Consider the following 14,747-nt stretch of genomic DNA (forward strand, 5'->3'; position numbering starts at 1 on the left):
ACCCAGTGTAGAGCCAGGTTTATTCTGAACTCACTTTTCCTAACCTATGCCTTCAACATGCATTTCTGCCACTTAGGGTAATTCATATAATTTTTTAAAAAATTTTAATAGGTTTTTCTTGCTAATAAAAGTAATACATGGGGCTTCCCTGGTGGCGCAGTGGTTGGGAGTCCGCCTGCCGATGCAGGGGACGTGGGTTCGTGCCCCGGTCTGGGAGGATCCGGCATGCCATGGAGTGGCTGGGCCTATGAGCCGTGGCCGCTGGGCCTGTGCATCCGGAGCCTGTGAGAGGCCGCAGCGGTGAGAGGCCTGCGTACGGCAAAAAAAAAAAAAAAAAAAAAAAAAAAAATAAGTAACACATGTCCATTGTAGAAAAAAACTGAAAAGTATAAAATATAAAATTAGAAGTTCCTCTAATCCCACCCTAATGGCAACCACTATTTATAGATTCAGATACATCCTTTAATGCATATCATAATCTCTGTGTACACATACGCTCAAATACATCATTTTATAGAAAATGAAATCATGTTTCACATATGGTACAGTCATTCGCTTTTTTCAATGGATAATTGATGATGATTAGTTTGCCCACGTTGGCACACAGAGATCTACCAGTTTCATACAAATACTGACAAGTATTCCACTATATGGATAGACTGACTTAATTTACACTTGATAGAAACTCAAGTGATTGCCAGAGAATTCCCTGGTGGTCCAGTTGTTAGGACTCTGTGCTTCCACTGCAGGGGGTGCAGGTTTGATGCCTGGTCAGGGAACTAAAATGCCACACAGCGTAGCCAAAAAAAAGAAAAGAAAGAAAAAGAAAAGAAAAAGAAACTCAAGTGATTTCCAGTCTTCTGTGTTACAAGTAAGATAGTAACCTAGATCCTCCTAAATTCATCTTTGCACACAAGTATTTCCGTACGGTAAAATCCTAAAAGTAGAATGGCATGGTCAAATGGTAAAATTTGGAAAGATATTGCCACATGCCCTCCAAATAGTTTTTCTCAGTTTGTACTTCCAAACACCGATAGTGTTTCAGGACACCAGATTTCCCTGTCCCCTCACAATCTTTTAAATCTTTGCAAATGAAAGAGATTAAACATTTCTTATCATGCTCATTTCAGTCTGCTCTTTTGATTATCAGGGAGATTGTGCATTAGGTCCTCCACGTTACCAGCTATGTGACCCTGGCAGGTAATTAATCTCTCCATGCCTTTGTTTCCTTCTTTGTAAAATAAGAATACGACTAATGTCTTTCTCCTCAGGGAACTGTAAAAATCTAATGAGGAAGGCATCTAGGACACTTAGCACAGAGCCTGACACACAGTAGGAATTCAACAACATTGTTGAACAATGAATAAATATCATATTCTATCAGGGAGAGTTGCCAGAGTAATCTCAACAATCACCACTTCTGGGTATTTGAGTGCTGTTCACTTTTTGCTATTATCAATTGCACTATCTTTGGGTAAATTGCTCTTTTGTTTTTTTAGAACCATTTTCTAAAGCTATTCTCCCAAGACTAAAAGAGTGTTATAGTTCTTGCTTCTATTCTTTAGAAAAAGTGAACTAGCAACAATATGCCACCCAACGGGTTTTATGATTATTTTTTCTGATTTAAGAAGTAAATAATGGTTCTTCAAAGCATTCTTATTTGTATTCTTTAAATTGCTAATAAGGATACACATTTTCCATATTGTTCATTATTCATAGTTTGGAAAATAAGCCTTTATCAGTTATAATTTTCATGTATATATGTTTCTCTAAATTATGACCTGAAAAAAACCCTTCTTTTACAAGTAGTAACTGGAAAATTGCATATCATCAATTTATAAATAAACATACACATATCTGTATTTCCTATATGTGACTTCTCCCTATCAGTAAAAAAAAAAAAAAAAAGACATAAGCTTAAAATTTAAATAACATTATCTTATAAATCTTATATAATTTCTGAGCTCAACTTAATTTCTGAAAAATAACCAAGGAGAAGTTTTTTTTTAGAAAGCTAGAAAGAGTGTCGTTACACATTAATAAAAATTAAAACCAAGATAAGTTACAAAATCACAACTTTTCTTGAATCCAAGAGGTAATGCCACAAGGCAACCAAGTAGCCTAAAGTCCTAGACCCCTCTCACACATGGAGAGGAAGGACAGGTGGATTGTCCTACTAGTGGCAGAGCCAAAGAGAAGGACATGCCTCCCATACAAATGGGATCTAGTGAGACAGATGGACAACATGCATGATCAGCCTGAAAATTAGAGCAGAGAGATGGAAAGGATGAGAAAGAATCAAGTGGAAATGACAGAAATAAAAAGCACAGCATCAGAGACAGTACCAGAGACAGACTCACCACAGATGAGGTAAGAATCAGTGAGGTTGAGAACAGGTCAACAGAATCCCAGAAGAAAGAAAGAATGAAAGGAAATATTTAAAGAAATACTAGCCAAGAATTTGTCAAACATAATAAAAGGCATCAAACCACAGATCCCAGAAGCATAGAGGACCCCCAAGCAAGATAAATACCAAAATCACATCACATCCAAATTGCTGAAAACTAAAAATGAAGAGAAAAATCTTAAAAGCAGCCACAGCTGGGGTAAGAAGTGGGGAGACTACATTCAAAGGAACAAAGGAGAAGAATTAGAGCAGACTTCTCTTCAAAAACAATGCTAGCTGGGCTTCCCCAGTGGTGCAGTGGTTAAGAATCCATCTGCCAATGCAGGGGACATGGGTTCAAGCCCTGGTCCGGAAAGATCCCACATGCCGTGGAGCAACTAAGCCCGTGCACCACAACTACTGAGCCTGCACTCTAGAGCCTGCGAGCAACAACTACTGAAGCCCACGTGCCTAGAGCCCGTGCTCTGCAACAAGAGAAGCCACCGCAATGAAGAGTGGTCCCCACTCGCTGCAACTAGAGAAAGCCTGCCCGTAGCAACGACGGCCCAAAGCAGCCAAAAATAAATAAATAAAACAATTTAAAACAAAAAAACAATGCAAGCTAACAGACCCACAGACTTAGAAAACAAACTTATGGTTACCAAAGAGGGAAGGTGGAGGGGAGGGATAAATTAGGAGTTTGGGATTAACATATACACACTATTACATATAAAATAGACAACCAGCAAAGACCTACTGTATTAACACAGGGAACTCTACTCAATATTCTGTAATAACCTATATGGGAAAAGAACCTGAAAAAGAATGAATATATGTAGATGTATAACTGAATCACTTTGCTGTACACCTGAAACTAATACAACATTGTAAATCAACTATATTCCAATATAAAATAAAAATTAAATTAAAACAAAAACAATGCAAGCTAGAAGCCAAAGGTGTGATACCTTTGAAGTACTGAAAGAAAAAGATTCAACACAAAATCCTATACCCTGAAAAAATGTATTTTAAAAATTAATGTGACAGGAAGAGATTTGGGGATTAGCAGATGTAAACTATTACATATAGGATCGATAAACAACAAGCTCCTACTGTATAGCCCAGGGAACTATATTCAAGAGCCTGAGATAAACCATAATGAAAAAGAATATATATGTGTAAATGAGTCATTTTGCTGTACAGCAGAAATTAAACACAACATTGTAAATGAACTATACTTCAATAAAATTTTAAAAACTTAACGTGAAATAAACACTTTCTCAGACAGACAAAAGCTGAGAGGATTCATTCCCAGAAGACCTGAGCCATAAGAAATGTTAAAGGAACGGACTTCCCTGGTGGCAAGTTAAGAATCCCTGGTTAAGAATCCACTTGGCAATGCAGGGGACACGGTTTCATCCCTGGTCCAGGAAGATCCCACATGCCGCGGAGCAACTCATCCCGTGTGCCACAACTGCTGAGCCTGTGTGCCACAACTACTGAAGCCCGCACACCTAGAGCCCGTGTTCCAGAACAAGAGAAGCCACTGCAATGAGAAGCTGTGCACTGCAACAAAGAGCAGCCCCCACTCGCCGCAACTAGAGAAAGCCCACGCGCAGTGACAAAGACCCAACGCAGCCAAAAATAAATAAATCTATTGAAAATAAATAATAATTTTAAAAATAAAATAGGTCAGAAAAAGAGATAAAACAATTAAGTTAATAGAGGAGACAAAAATGGAATCAGAAAAAAATATTCAATCCAAAAAGAACGCAGAAAAAGGAACAAAGAATATACAGGACAAGGCATAATACCTGTTAGCAACAGCCATATTATATAGCAAAAAAGGCTGAAATTTAGTGTATGTAAATTATGCCTCACTAAACCTGACTTTTATTTTTAATGAGAGAAAAAGAAATAACCAAGGAGTCTTTGTCTTGATAAATTAGTTAATTTAGGCCCCACAACAGAGGTAGACTTAATATTTATTTCACTATATGTACAGAATCATTTTATATTTGAAAAGTTCCGGGCTGCCTCGCTGACTGCGAAGTTCCCAAGAACTGTGCAAATACAGATATCCCTTGCTGGTGATCACACAGCTTATAAACAGTAAAACTAGGAGTTAATTTAAGTTCAGATTTGTCTAACCCTAAAGTCCATTCTTCAACGAAATCCAACAGGATTCTGAATTTGAAGAGTTTATGAATCGAGTCATAAATGCATTTAAGAAGCAGCTCTTGCTAAAACAGGGCAGGGGTCTTACAGGATTCTTTTCCCCAGTATTGGTATTAAGAGTGCCTGCACTTTGCAAACACACTTCTGGTGCACTGGTCCACCTAACAGGGTGCCCAGCTGAACAAGTAAGACATGAGACTGGAAGCAGATCAGTCAACGCAGGTGCCATGGGTGACTGCTGTCACACACTCACTGGTTGCTGGACCACTGTCTCCCACAGAGGGAGGTACCCTCCCCACCAGGAGTGGGTGCTGGTCCCAGCCTCCTGCGCCCTCCCTCTTATCCAATGTGAGAAGGAAACATACCAGCAGATTGTCTACAGAGAGGAAAGTTTAAAAATGATAGCGGAAAAGAGAAGTCAAATATTTCTTTGTATGGAAAATCCAAAAGGTTATTTTGAAACTAACAAAAACTCAAGTAAAACCAATAAACTTTAAGAAACCACTTCATGCAGAATATCGACAAAGTGAGCCATGAGACTGCACTGCCAACACTGAGAAGTGTGCAACAGAGGCACTTATTTTTATTATTATTTATGCAGTTTAAAGAAAACAAAGAATGATGATATTCTGAGTACTGTTAATGCTTGATTTTAACCCCTTGTTTTATCCTTACATTAATATTTTAAACCCCAGAGGATTATTAATTTACAGTAGAAATAATGAAGGAAAACTGGATGTATTTACAAGAACTTTGCTTCCCTGAAAGCATGCACTCCATGAACACCTAAGTACTGAGTACCCGCTACGTACCATACACCGGAAATACAAAAATGTTGTAAACTGTGTCCCCAACAGCCCACAGTCCACTGAAGGGAAGGGATAACTCCAAAAACTGGTCAAAGCAACAGGAACTAAATACAGGCTTAGAATTCATCCTGCATGAACGCAGAGACAGGACTGCTGCACTCTGCCTGGGGCTTAGGAAAGCCTTCACAATGGAGAAGACATCAGAGCTGGTTCTTAGAAGGTGAGCAGGGGCTCACTAGGCACAGATACTTGGCTAATCAGAGGGCCCGGCCTATTCAGGAGAAAGGCAGAGAGGGTTTTTGCAGAAAGTGACCAATTCTAAGCCTGGAAAAATTAGTTGCAGTCCCATCATTCTGAAAGCCATCGGTATTATTTCTTTAAGTGACAAACACCCAGTTAATGAGGAGAAAAAGAAAGTACAAAAGTACTAAGTGTTGACAAATCAAAGGCAGAAAAGGATTAGAGTCCCAATCCCTCAGGTTTATGCTTAGTTGTTCATCTATGACATCCTTGCTGGAAAAGCTAATCAGAGCTAAAAAGAGAAATTCCAAAGTCAAACCCAGGATTTATGGTGGTAAACCTATAAACCGTTCCATCGAGAAATTCAACAGAACAAGAGATTTAGATTTTGTGCCTTTTCTGTCCAAATGACAGAAGTTCCAATTTGCTACCTCCCCTTCCGTCGCTTTACATAATCTGTTGAGTCACACAGAGGGGTGAGTGATGTCCCTTGCAGATGAGAAACATTCAAGCTTTCACCTCCGTGGTCTAAGTGGCTGTTGTAATAACTGGCAAGAGGTGAGGCACACTGGGGACTTAAGAAAATACCTGAAATGGTTACAAGAAAGTAAGAAGTGCACCCAACCAGGAGCTGCAGTCACCAAGGGCCCTCTATGCATTTGATATGAGGCACTGACAAATTAAGGAGATATCTATTAGTAACGCCCCAAAGAGATCCGAAGGACAGGGATAATTAAGAATCAGCCTCCTTGGGCTTCCCTGGTGGCGCAGTGGTTGAGAATCCGCCTGCTGACGCAGGGGACACGGGTTCGTGCCCCGGTCTGGGAAGATCCCACATGCCGCAGAGCGGCTGGGCCCGTGAGCCATGGCCACTGAGCCTGCGCGTCCGGAGCCTGTGCTCCACAATGGGAGAGGCCACAACAGTGAGAGGCCCGCATACCACACACACACACAAAAATAATCAGTCTCCTTTCTGTAAGTGCTTTCTATGGCTAGCACGTAGACAAGCTATTTCAACTGATTGGATTATGGGGTATAAAATGGGGCCCAAATTCAGGGATTTATTCAGGGGAGTTACAGTTTTGTTCAAAACTCACTCACAGGGGAAACAGCCTTATCGTGACTGATGGAGTAGCGTGGCCTCATTCCGTTCTAGAAAAACAGTGCCGCAGCGCCGAGGACAATTCCTAGTGCCACCCGAGTACAGGGGAGAGAGCTCTCACAAGGGTAGTTTTTTGTTTCTGGTCTGCTAAGGAGTTCTTTTTGGCTGTGGCCAAGCAAACACCCTTCCCCAAAGTCCTTTAGAAATTAAATGGCCAGTTTTGTGGCAATGAGCACTTAAATAGGTCAGCATTTCCTTTATTATGATTATTACACACACACACACACACACACACACACACACACACACACACACACCAGAGTCCTATGTTACTGTAACTCTAAACAGAGAAAAGGCATATGTGGGGCCTTTACATGCCAGGTCAGTAAACAGAAAGGAGATATAAAGACTGAAAAGGAAGGGATTTTAAATTTATATGACTTTCTACCAAGAAAATCTGAGACTATCTGATTTTTAAACACCAGAACAAATAAGCATTCAATTAAGTGGCCAGTTACACAGAAAAATAACTTTGTCAGCTTTATAGTTTCATATGAAGTTAAACACACACTCACCATACAACCCAGCAATTCAACTCCTATGTATTTAACCAAGAGAAATGGAATTATGTGTCCACAAAAGACCTGTGAATGTTCATAGAAGTTTTAACTCATCACAGACACTAACTGGAAACAACCCAAACTCACCAACTGATGGGGTTTAATTGTGGTAGATCTATCCATACAAGGAATACTACTTAGCAATAAAAAGGAACAAGTTGGGCTTCCCTGGAGGCGCAGTGGTTGAGAGTCCGCCTGCCGATGCAGGGGATGCAGGTTCGTGCCCCGGTCTGGGAAGATCCCACATGCCGCAGAGCAGCTGGGCCCGTGAGCCATGGCCTCTGAGCCTGCGCGTCCGGAGCCTGTGCTCCACAATGGGAGAGGCCACAACAGTGAGAGGCCCGCGTAGAGAAAAAAAAAAAGGAACAAGTTTACAGATTCATGCAACAACATGGATGAATCTTAAAAGCATCATTCTAAGCAAAAGAAACTAAGTCAGCAAGGGCCACATACTGTGTGATTCCATTTCTATGACATTCTGCAAAAGGCAAAACTATAGTGACAGAAAATAGATCAGTGGTCCCCCTGAGCTGGGAACAGAGGAGGGACTGACTGCAGGGGTGGGCATGAGGGAACTTTGGGGGGTGATGGAAATGCACCACATGAAGTGGGGTAGTGCTTACACACTGCAAACATTTGTTAAAACTCATTGAACTGCGCCCTTAAAATGGGTGGGTTTCACTGTTATGCATGTTATAAAAATGGGCAACTTTCCTGTATACCAACAGTAACTAGCTAGAAAATATAATGGAAAAAGACCCTAGCCATAGTAGCAATGAAAAACAGTACACCTTAAGAAGTATGTAAAAGTTCACGAAAAGCTACAAAACTTTACTGAGCAACATAAAAGGGGCTTGTATAAATGGAGAGATACCCTGTGTATGCCAGCTGGCTGGATGAGAAGACACAAAATTGTGAAGATGTCGAATTGATCTGTAACCTGAAAGAACCTGAGTCAAAATGCCAAAGAGAGTTCGTAAGAAAACAACAAATCTAACTTTGATCTGGAAGAACAAATGCATAAAAACAGAAAGACAAAAAGACCTGCAAGAACAGACTCACATATAAATCAGAATTCTACACAGTCATAAATAGCATGCCTCAATATATGTTACATAATCCATAAACCATACACATCAATAGATGGTATAAAATAACTGTCTAGCCACCTGGACCACCCATGTCCCACACTCAGGTAAATGTTAGACGGTTTAAAGATATCACTATAAAAAAAGAAAAAATGCAAAAGCATTAGGATATAATCCTGGAATGGGGAAGGCTTTTCTAATCATGTCACCAAAGGCAGAAACCATAAAAGAAAAGAATGACAGGCATGCCTACATAAAAATTTAAATTTGCACATGTCAAAAAACATCATGATTGAAAGGCAAGTTATAAACTGGGGGAAATTTTTACAACGTATATGGAAGACAAAAATCTAAGATACTTATATAAATAAAGAGATTTTCTCAAATTAATAAGGAAAAGACAAATACCTCAATTCACAGGCAACTCATAAAAGAAATACAAGAGAGCAATTCACATATGAAAAAAGGGTTTGGCCTCACTAGTAATTCACGTGGGCAAAGACAATGGCCAATAAAGATGTCTGTTAGGGCTTCCCTGGTGGCGCAGTGGTTGAGAATCCGCCTGCCGATGCAGGGGACGCGGGTTCGTGCCCCGGTCCGGGAAGATCCCACATGCCGTGGAGCGGCTGGGCCCGTGAGCCATGGCCGCTGAGCCTGGGCGTCCGGAGCCTGTGCTCCGCAATGGGAGAGGCCACAACAGTGAAAGGCCCGCAAAAAAAAAAAAAAAAAAAAAGATGTCTGTTACATTATTATAGTTTACAATACTGTATTTCATCAAATCTAAGATGCCAATTGTAAGATGCATCGTTACGTTTTGTTCTATTGTGAAATAAAAGACAGGACTGTCCATTAAACTATGACATATCTTAAATTCTGTGATGCATCCTGATTTGAGGGATGTCTGGAAAATGCACATCTTAGCATCATGATATATAATAATACAAAACAGGAAACAATCTGAATTTCCAACAAGGGAGATTTCCTGAATAAGTTATGGTACATCCTTATGATAAAAGTTTACAGTCATTTAAAATGATGATATAGATGTATATACAGATTAACAGGAACAAGGAAGTTATAAAACAACATGTTTACTATGACACCATTTTGTTAAAAGATAATTATTGGTATTGCATTGAAAAAGTCTAAAAGCCTTATATCGGGATGTTCACAGTGGTTATCTCTGGGTGGTAAGCATTTTTTATCTTTTGTGTGCTTATCTGTTTTTTTCTGAAAGTTAGACCACAAACATGTTTCACTTTTATTATAAAAAATATATTAAAATATATTTGTCTTTTCTATGTATAAAAATCCACCCACCTGGTCATCTGTCTAAACGTAAGGCTTCAAAAGTCACACAATTCCTTAAAGATGCAATATTTACACGAGAAAGAAAAAACATGAAACTATCTAAAAGCTCAGGAAGGACATGGTTAAACAAACCATGGTCATTTGTTCCAAGGAACATTACATCCTCCTTACAAATAAGAATATATGAATTAAATAGACACACAGGAAATCTACATAAAATAGCAACAGAAGTTGAAAACACAAATTGGGTGACATCAATTTTAACCAAGAAAGAAATTACTGCTTGTATCTAAGGATGTGAAGGAGTTACAGTCTTACAAAAAGAGGTCACTTAAGGTAACGGGTTTTATATAATTCTTTGTTTTTATCTTTTCAGTCCTTTTTCATATAAAATTAGTTTAAAAGAGGCAAAAAAACCCCAGACTTTCCAGAACCACGTTAGCACTCTATAGGTCTGAAACATTACTCTCTAAAAACATTCCATGTAGAAACAAACGGCCAACAGATAGCACCCTTCCCCACATCTTCTCTAAACTCCTAAGTTTACAATTTTGTTTTTCTATAACCTGTCCAACAAAAAAGCAAACCTCACACGGAATTGCCTACGCTACAAGGAGATGTAGCAAGAAGTTTCCTTCATCTCTGTGTGTGCTTTTTTCCTACTTTCTGGTTAAGGAAAACACTTGAAAGTTCATAAAAACAAGGAACTAAAATTAGATAGACGAGAACTGAACCTTGACTCACAGTAGGAAAACATTATTTTTAAACTGAGAAATATTTATAGGTCTGTGCTTTATGGAAAAGGAAGACAGGCGTGCTAATGTATGTCGACAACAGCCTGGGCCAGGGACAGGAGGCTCAGGAAGAGAAAATACTTTCACTGCATGTTTATATTTCAGGAGCCACTGGCACTTCACATATTTTTTTTCTCATGGAATATGAATTAGAACCCGTAATTACAGAGGATTTGAGAACACTATTCACTTAACATTAAAGAAAATGTTGTAAACAGCACACAGCACACCGTGAAACCATCTCTGCCTCCTCCTCCTACCATCCTTGGGACCGGGAGTGTTCCCCAACCCCAGGAGAGGAGTGCTCCTCAACTCCAGGAGAGCTGGCTTTGCTCTAGACACTTCATCATCCCTACAGAACAACCAATACTTTCCAGAGCTCCTGATGAAAGTTTAAGAAATATGTTTGTTATAAGGTTTTTTTAGAAAGACACAAAGGTGAAATCTAAGACACTTAGGAGGTGACTATTAAGGAATAAATCTCTTACACATTAAATCCACATTCATCTTGACACTCACAGCACCATTCAAAACCTTCAAGAGTGCTTTACCTCTCACCACATCAAGTCTAAACTCTGACTTTCATTCATTCACACCCACAGGGTCAACACCAGAGTACCTGCGGTGAGTCCCCGACCAGTGGGGGAGGAGAGCAGTTGTGTCTGCAGGGGCAAGCAGGTAAGAGCTGCTGCAAGGGGCCAGCAGAGTGGGGAGGCGGGGAGTCCTTCCACTCTGGGGGCTGAGGAGAGGGGAGGAATGCAGAGAGGCCCTGCTCTGAGAAAACTCAACCAGTAAGGGTGCAGGCTCAAGGCAGAATAAACAGTTGTGCCAGGTCTAAGGGACTGGACCCAACTCAGGGAAATGAACAGTAGAAATGCAAAGTCTGAGTTGGTTGCATAATCCAGTTTCACAATTTCTCCTAAGAACAAGCACCTAAATTTTCATTTTAAAAACACTGCATGGGGACTTCCCTGGTGGTTAAGAATCTGCCTGCCAATGCAGGGGACATGGGTTCAATCCCCGGTCCGGGAAGATCCCACATGCCACAGTGCAACTAAGCCTGTGCGCCACAACTACTGAGCCCACATGCTACAACTACTGAAGCCCATGCGCCTAGAGCCCGTGCTCCACAAGAGAAACCACCACAATGAGAAGCCTGAGCACTGCAACAAAGAGTAGCCCCCGCTCACCGAAACTAGAGAAAGCCCGCACGCAACAATAAGGACCCAACTTAGCCAAAAAAAACAAAAACAAAAACACTGCATGTTTTCATTAAAGTCACAGCCTTAATGCTTTGCATCCTTAAGGGTCATTTTCTTTCTTTACGCCCCCACCTCCAACCATCCCTGACAGCAGAAGCCTGATACTCTTTGGGGGATCTCCCTTTCACCTGTTCCACAAAGAGATCCCACCCCCACCTGGCCCCAGTTGATGGAGCAAGGTAAGACCAAGCCAACAGGGCCTCACTCCCCTTACTGGTGACTGGTGAGAGCATGGACATGGTCCCACTCTGGCCAAAGGGACCTGAGGGAGGTCTGCTTGGGGATGTCCAGGAAAAGTTTCATTACTACTAAAATAAGATATGCATGTGAAGGAAAGGCCCTCTTCTTTACTGGATGTCATCATGTCATCTGGAATGTCTGCAGACACCTTGTGCCACAAGGGAAGACATCTCCCACACAGCAGGGATGGCAGAGAGCAAAGACAGACAGCACCCGGGTCCTTGAAAATATCATCAAACCTCTGACTTAAAACCCTGGAACTGCCACACTTCTTGTTATATGAGATAAGAAATTCTTATTTTTAGCTACTTTTAGTTAGGTCTTCATTAACTCACACACAACTAATTTGAAACTATCTTGGCTTTGTAAGCATTTCTACATATGTTTACATTCCTTATAAAGTGGGGAGTTTTCTATTTTATGGTGAAGCTTTGTTTTGTTTTACAACATCTCCTGTGGTTTTTTTTTCCTTTTTCTTTTTCTTTTCCTTTTTTTTTTTTGGCTGTGCTGCACGGCTTGCAGGATCTCAGTTCCCTGACCAGGGACTGAACCCGGGCCACAGCAATGAAAGCCCAGAACCCTAACCACTAGGCCACCAGGGAACTCCCCAACATCTCTTCTTTAAGGAAAGCACACGGTAAGAGCTCTGGCAGCATTTTACACAATTCAGGGAAGGCACTCGATCTAGTGGACATAAGTGTTCCAGGCCCCGGAAGATGTACTCACTGTGATCTCCCCATGGCTAAATAAAGCATCACATGCTTTAAGATCCTTCACTCTATGCTACACTTCTTAGCAATCTTGTTCCTATTAACTAGGCCCCCCACATATTTTGATTTCATGGAGGAAACGCCCTGGGCGGTAGATATGAATATTCTACCCGTAGAAAAATACACTATATTCCCCAATGTAAAGTTATACATTGGCACCTAGCTTATATATCAGTCTCATGATTAGCATGAATCAGTCCTCCTAAACTTGTACAACTCTGAACACCAACGGAAATGAAAATTCTGAATGTCTGACTTCTATCTCTCCCAAGAGGCTGCAGTAGCACCATCCACCGCATCCCCCTCTGCCCTGCAGAGATAAACTACAAAATCTCAATCTCCAATCGCACTGCCTTATACTACGATACATTCCAATTAATTGTCAGTGTTAGTTAATGTTAGTCTATGAGGTTTCTGTGTTTTCTATAACAGCTTTTTTGAGATACGATTCACATACCATACAATTCATCCATTTATAGTATACAATTCAGTGATATTTAGTATATTCACAGAGTTGTACAACCATCACCACAATAAATTTCAGAACATTTTCACTGCCTCAAAAAGAAACCCCATACCCATAAGCAGTCACCCTCCTTTTCCCTTCAATTCCCCCAGTCTGAGGCAACCACTAATTTATTTTCTGTTTCTATGGATTTGCCTGTTATGGACACTTGAAATCCTTTAATATGCAGCCTTTTGTGTCTGGCTTCTTTCACTGAGCAGGATGTTTGGGAGCTTCATCCACATGGTAGTGTGTGTCAGTGCTTCATTCCTTTTTGTGGCTGAACAGTATTCCGTCTAAAGACAGACCACATTTTGTTTATCTGCTCAGCACTGGATGGACATCTGGATTGTTTCCACCTTGCTGCTATTACGACGAATAACGTTTTCTGGTTTTCTGGGTGCACACCTGGAGTGGACTGCTGGGTCACATGGTAACGCTGTTTGACCTTCTGAGGAGCCGCCAGGCTGCTCCCGCCCCGGCATGGGGCTCCACCTCACACCCCGCCAGCACGATGGGTGTAGTCCGCGGGAGTTTTGAGACAAGGACCACGGTTTATTCGTCCTCATATCCTCAATCCCTACTAGGTCCTCAAAAACTTTGTTTAATGAATGAATGTGAACAAATGTGGCTTAAAAAAGAAAAAGCAAAATGTAGCCCAGCAGCAGAGTAACAGGCACTTTCAAGGATGGTTCCTCCCTAGCGGGATCCTGACACAGGCTACACGCTTCCCTCTGTGCCCTGGAGGAAGTGCCCCCACTTACCTGCAGTTTTACCTCCCCACCCACGGGCTCGACGAATATCCTAGCAAAAGGCAAACGACATCTGCTGCAACCCCGTGGGCCTGAGGGCTGCCTCACAGTATGGGCTCATCCACTCGTGGGCATCATAACCCAGCCACCCTACAGGGCGTCCCAAGCTGCGCACAAGGGCAACTTCTCAGGGGGACCAATAAACACACCTTGGGCGGGGGTGGGGGGGCGACACCACTGCCCAGAGTGGGGGCTGAGGTGGCACTGGAGCATCCCACCCACCCTACCTTCTAAGCACCCGGCCTCCACCATCATCTTCGTCACCACAGAGGGACCCTGCCTCTTCCTTTGCCCCAAAGGAGGAAGAGTGGTTTTCTGATTAGAGACTTACTTTTCTCCTCTTCTACCCTGAACAGTACTGACACTTAATATCGCTGACATGTTCACATACTCTTCCTTGTTTTAACTACATAAAAACAAATAAAACTGAACTATGAACCAATGACCTTGTTTGGGAGCTGAGCGCTTTCGGTACCCAATGTTTTTTTAGAAAAACATTCTATATTAAGGTTGCACCGTGGGAACACTGCTAGCCGTGGATAGTATCCCACATTCCCGTGCTCGAAGTACAGTTAACAAGTGGAGAGTCTCCGCATGGCATGGGAGGCCCCCGGCTCACTCGCCCCACAG

At 41.5% G+C, this 14,747-nt stretch overlaps 1 protein-coding gene across 1 annotated transcript in view; it reads right to left on the reverse strand.

Annotated features, from left to right (window-relative positions):
* The window catches only part of ADCY9 (adenylate cyclase 9), a 122,654-nt gene that overhangs the window by 90,136 nt on the left and 17,771 nt on the right, over positions 1–14,747 (reverse strand). The window lies entirely within an intron of this gene.

This window comes from Kogia breviceps, chromosome 14 (assembly GCF_026419965.1).
Source record: "Kogia breviceps isolate mKogBre1 chromosome 14, mKogBre1 haplotype 1, whole genome shotgun sequence".
Classification (NCBI taxonomy): domain Eukaryota; kingdom Metazoa; phylum Chordata; class Mammalia; order Artiodactyla; family Physeteridae; genus Kogia; species Kogia breviceps.